The sequence below is a fragment of the Haemorhous mexicanus genome, chromosome 19, assembly GCF_027477595.1.
Source record: "Haemorhous mexicanus isolate bHaeMex1 chromosome 19, bHaeMex1.pri, whole genome shotgun sequence".
Taxonomy (NCBI): domain Eukaryota; kingdom Metazoa; phylum Chordata; class Aves; order Passeriformes; family Fringillidae; genus Haemorhous; species Haemorhous mexicanus.
Genome location: NC_082359.1, coordinates 12003639 through 12009638, shown reverse-complemented (window position 1 = coordinate 12009638; position 6000 = coordinate 12003639).

Sequence of the window (6000 nt, the reverse complement as noted above, 5' to 3'; positions counted from 1 at the left end):
GTTCCCTTTCCAGCTCCAGGTATTTTGCTCAATGACTTGTTGAAGACCAAGATTTCCTTCGTGGGCCAGGAGTAAAATCCATATTTCTCTCCAATGCAGAGGATGGTCAGAAGGAAAGGGGTAGCCAGTTGACCAAAACCCAGGCTCATCCAGGCATCATGGGCATCTCAGATCCACAGCACCACTCAGGAACTGAGGTGCTGATTTATTTCTTGAGCACAGACGTGGTGTCCATTTTCTGTCTGTGGGTCCCGGGCCCCTAAAGAAGGGGTGATTTAGAGAGATGAGTGCTCACTGATGAGATGTAACTTGGGTGAGTTTACATAATGCAGTGGCTGTAGCATTTTCAAAGGTGGCTGCACACTTCTTTTGCTCTTCCCTGAGCTTTAACTTTTACTCTTCCTCCGGGTCCATCCTGCGCTGTCCCGGTGCCCGTGCGCGACCGACCCCGACCCGTTCCCGTAGAATTCCCGAACTATTCCCAAATAATTCCCGATCTATTCCCGACCCATTCCCGAAGAATTCCCGATCTATTCCCGACCCATTCCCGAACTGTTCCCAAACAATTCCGATCTGTTCCGGCCCATTCCCACCTTTGCCCGCAGCCAGCGCGGGCGGGCGCGGTGCGCGGGCGGCGGGGGCCCTCTGCTGGCTGCGGGCGGAACTGCGCACGGGGATGGGATCGGGGATGGGATCGGGGATGGGATCGGGGATGGGATCGGGGATGTTGGTGACCTGAGCTGGCTTTAAAGAGGGACAATAAACCAACCGTCAGAGCTGGGAACCTCCAGCACGGACACAGGAAGGGGTCACGGTGTCTGTGCCTGCAGGCTCAGGGCAGGGTGCAGCCCTTCTCCTCACTGTCCAGGGGAAGGAACCCCCAGTCGCTCCCTGGTACAGCCCAGGTAAGGCCCCAGGTGGGGCTGGAAGGGAACAGCAGCATAAGAGGGGCAGACTGGAGGTACCCAAGGCACAGTTCACCAGCACAAAACACGTTTGGGGCAGTGCCTGCAGAAAGGACGTAAGAGCAGGGGCCAGAATCCAGCATACGTTTGTTCCCCGTGTTTCTGAAATAATCCCTTGGCGATCAACGGGGTTTCACATTTTTCCCCATCTGTTCTTAATCTGTTTGCCCGACAGATGCCAAATCACCATACCCCGCATGGAAAAACACAAAACAAAAAACAAAGCTTTCTATCTTCTCTGGTTTTATTCACAAACATTCCCCGGAGCCCGGCACTGTTCGTGCCCCAGGGACAGATCTGCTGTCAGCAGGGGCTCACAGCCGGCCCAGAGAGTCTCTTCAGGGCACAGACTGTCTCCGAGGGAGCAGCTTTGTGTTTATGCAAACCCGGTGACTCCAGTTGGTGATTATCTGCTGCTGGCATCCCTCTGCTGCCAAGAAGCCTCTACCAACATCCCTGTCCTGCTGTTCCAGGCGCTGCAGATTTGTACAGCCTGAGGCAGTCCCAGCCAGGCGGGGGGTGGGCAGAGAGAAGGGAACTGCCTTGCTAAAGGTCACAGAGCAGGAGGAAAACCAGCACCCTGAACCCTGCAGAGGCTCCAGACAATTTGTCAAGCAGCCACTCATCCCAGTGTTATCTCAGCGTCCATCCAAGCCAAATCTGTTGAGGATGTGAGCAACAGCATTTTAATGCCACCCATAAATAGTTTATTGAAGGCTGAGACTTGGTGACTACAGCACTGTCATTATCAGTGCCTGGAATGAACCATCTCTGATAATAAATAATCCAGGATAACTCCCAACATCAAAAATGCTTCTGTCCTAAGTTGCTCCCATCTTCATCCTATCAATCAGAAGGTCTGAGTGTTTGCAACAGCTCATACAGTAAATTGACTTTAGCTTTCTTCTTTCCAAATACTGAAACCGGCTCTTTCCAGGGCACTGCCATGTAATTTACAGCTCTATCACCACCTCCTTAATAGCTGCCAAGTTCTTTGGAGTCCTTTGAAAGTGAACATAATAAAAAGATACGAGCTGAGACTGACCATGGGTTTCAAGTCTGCAGGTTTCTACGTGCCCTTTTTGGGTTTTTTCAGCTGGCTGATGGAAACCAATTCTGTATCTTTAGGGCAAGATGAAAAGATTTAAGAATTCCCCTGACTAGTGAGAACAGAGAATTGATACAGCTCTACAGCAGCCAAATGCCAGCACATCTCTGCATCTCAACTTCACCATTAGTCTCAGCTAAGAGATGGAAGGGAGAGATTTCCTCTTTGTGTATCATTTGCTTAATCAATCTGAAACGCAACCCTGCAGTCTGAAAACAGGTCTGAAACAGCGACAGTTCAACAGCTGTGCATTTGTCTGCTGCCCCAAGAACAGAATATTTAGATAAGGTTTGGCTGAGCAAAAAAGAAGGCTGGGAAAAGATTTAGCAGCTCTCACAGGAGAGGGAAAATGGCTCTGTCTTGGGCTGTTAGCATCACAGCAAGCCCTGCTCTGTTCAGGCACTGCTTCTCACCAACCCAAGTCTATGTTAATTTAATAAATGAAAACATCCTCTGCCTCTCCACTTTGGCAAAGGTAGGATTTGGGTTGAAGGAGATCTCCTTTGCTTACCCTCCATGTTTTGCCAGTATCCCCCAACTCCCTGAAATGTCAAGAGAAAGATCAACAGAAAGTGAAATGTAATCTCAAAGAGAAACACGATATTTTTTTTTAATGTCCTCACAGAAGCAATCATAATAAAAATACAAACCTGAGGTTTGTAAAAATCTAGCTATAAAACCACAGACATCTTTACAACTCCCAGATACCCAAAGCTCCCCGGCAGCAAGAAAAAAACCTTCCCAGACACAAGGAGCAAAACTCTAACTGGGGACCAGGCCTAATTGTTTTACAGGCTGCAAAAAAAAAAAAAAAGAAAAAAAAAAGAAAAAAAATTTTAAAAGTCACACATGACACCAATTCGCAGGTCATTACCAGCCACCATCAGGGAAGATAAAACAAACTCCCTTCGTTTTCCCTCACCCAGAGACCACAGAGCAGCTGAGTTGTGGGGAGGTGGAATGCTGTGCTTACAGGCACTACGTGGTTTGGGTTTATATGGCGAGCTCAGATCTTTGTGCTGTTTCCTGGTCATTAAAAGCCCTTTTTAAAAGACAGATTACAGGCATCTGTACTTCTGGAGCTAACAGTGAGCATATTCTGTTCCACAGGAATAGAGATCATCTCTCTTAAAATGTGAGGCAGGCCCTCAGGCAATGTAGCTCAGCTTCCCAGTGTGCTCTGGCAGGTTATTTAATATTTCCATGCCTTGAATCTCAGTAAAAGGAATCCTATATTTAGGTATTTTCCAGTTTTAATTCTCCTATGATTTCTCCCAGTCTTTGTCCAACCAGATTGAAAGCTCTCTTCCCATGGGCACTGCTTATTTTGAGGAGATGATGGAGGGCTGTGCAAGGTGATCAGACTCAGCAATGATGGGAAATTATTCAGAGGGGGGGAAAAAAATTCACTGTAGGCCAGGTTTAAAAAATCCCGAGTAAACAGCCTCAGCCTAGTACTGTACAACTGTACTGTCCAGCTGTCAAATCACATTGCAGTAGGTTTCTTGATGCTGATAATTTAATGATTCTTTGGCCCAAGGGTACATCTCCCACTGCGAATCAGCTTCTCCAGAGCGGCTTTATCCCTGAGCTGAACGGCAGCAATGATGGTCTGGGTGTAAATGTGTGTGAGGAGCGCTAATGCACGGTAATGGCCACAGCACATCCAGGGGGGCTGACAGCACCACAGGCGTCGGGATCTGTGTTCTGTTCCCTGGGAACACAGAGGTCAGTGTTTTTTTTCCTGATGATCATTGATAGAATACAGTAGGCAGAGCCTGAGCGCACACATCTGAACCTGTCAGTGATTGCTTGCAGACTGCAGGCTGTATTTCTTCGTTTTTGGGGGGGTTTTTGTGAAAGTCTTAAATGTAGATTTCACAGGTTTTCTTTTGCCGGAGGAAAAAAAAAAATGTTTGTTCTTCTCCTGTTATTTCTAGGCTATTTGCAACTCATCCTTTTTCCTTTGTGGACTAATTGTCTAAGTTTAGCTGTCTAGTTGAAGAGCTTTCTGAAAGCTGTTCTGGGCCTTAATTTCACCCGTTCTGATTGGAAGGAGAACCTTTACTCCCCAGGTTTCTGAGAAAGGCCCACGATATAATTGAAAGGTGGGAACTGCTTTTGCCCTTGTTTGTACAGTCACAAAATTCTGGCTAATGGCCATCTCATGAATTAATGCTGAAAAATAATGGATTTACTAAGAGTCTGGTTGGTAAAGTGGAGATAAGGGAGCTGAGTAAGGGGCTGACGCCTTCTCCCAGCCAGCAATTGTAGCAATGTTTTACCATCAGGGAGCAGGTCATTTCACTTGCACGTTTAATGGATGAGATAAGGGCAGCTTGCACTAAATTAGCTTTCTGGGCAATATATGATCCAAGGGATGCAAAACCCTTCTGGCTGCCTGCTGCTGAGGGAGCCAAAGCAAGGCAGCGCCAGAGCAAAGCTATTTGCAGATGATGCTGTCTCCCACTAAAAACAACTGCTGGTGCTCTGAGCACCCGGCTGGAAAGCCGTGACCCCAGGGCAATGCAGGCCAGTGGGACACAGCTGGGACACAGCTGGGACACAGCTGGGCACGCTCTGCTCAGCACCATCTCCCTGCTGGGAAGCGAGGCTGCAGCTGAGCTGCAGGAAGGATGTGTGTGCTGAGCCTCCCTCCATGCACAGCTCGCAGCAGCTCCCACCTTCTGCTCCTCCAGCCCCAGACGTCAGGCTGGATTAGGCATCTCCTGGATCCTGACCAGCTTCCTCCTCCTCCTCCTCCTCCTTCTCCTCCTCAGTAAGTGTCTGGGCATCAGGTTCAGCACTTGCCATCAGATGTTCCTTGTTCTGCAGCAGGAGGTTTCCTCTGGTACCAGGAGCCCCCTGGCCCAAGTGTTGTGCAAACAAAGGAAAAACAATAACTAAAACCAGTCTCTGCCTTAAGGAGCTGACAGCGTCTCCCTTATTCCTCCCAGCTTCTGTAAATAAATCCTTGGTAATGTCCCTGGTTTTTGGAGGACAATAAAAGGACCTGTCGTCACTCCCTGCACAGACTTCTCCTGCCATTCACTGAGCTTTCCACTCCCTCTCCCACGCAGGGAGAAGTTTGTTAAAAATTAATTCTCATCTGATGACTGCTAATTATCTTAGAGGCCCTTGGTAATGAGCAGCAAAGGGACCAAAGGCAGGGCTCAGGAAGAGCCCTGTGGGAGGAATGCTGGCTTGGATGGTGCCACTGAGGGGGTCAGGCAGGGAGGATTTTAACTGATGCTCCTCCACCAGGGTGTCTGGCAGCAGAGGTACAAAATAACACTCACTGTTAGAGGTCTCTCTCCTGTATATTTGGTTCTGATTTTTAAAATCTTCCCTTTTGAGATGGGGAGGGATCACATCTCCTACCAGATTTCAATATTTTGGTTGAGTTTCATCCTGGCTGTTCTTCCCCACCAAGCTCTGGGAAAGGCTCTGCACAATCCCTTCCCCTTGCCCTCCCTCTCTCCCGGTGCTGCCTGGGCAGGGAACTCATCCCACAGTCTGTGAGCTCCTGCTCTCACAGAGGGACAGACAGAGAGACAGACAGAGGGACAGGCAGAGGGACAGCCACTCCAGCGAGCTGCTCCCCTTCCCGACGGGGTGAATGGGGAGCTAATCCCGGATTCTCATCTCAGCCACGCTGATCTAATTAATAGTAACTCTTTTGGCTTTAGAGGGTGGAGGGTGCCTGGATTTAGATCTGCATTACTGGAATCAAAACCAGGCCAGCTGTGCTTGTTGATGTTAGAGATGCAGAGCAAAGAGAAACAACATCCGTGTGCAGGACACAGGAGAGGTGATTAAACCTCCCTGCTTCCAGCTCTGCTGCTCTCCCCTCTCCCTGGAACCTCTGCTTCTTAAAAAGCAAAGCAAGAAAAAGAAAAATTAGGAGAGAGGCACCTGGAAAGCAGA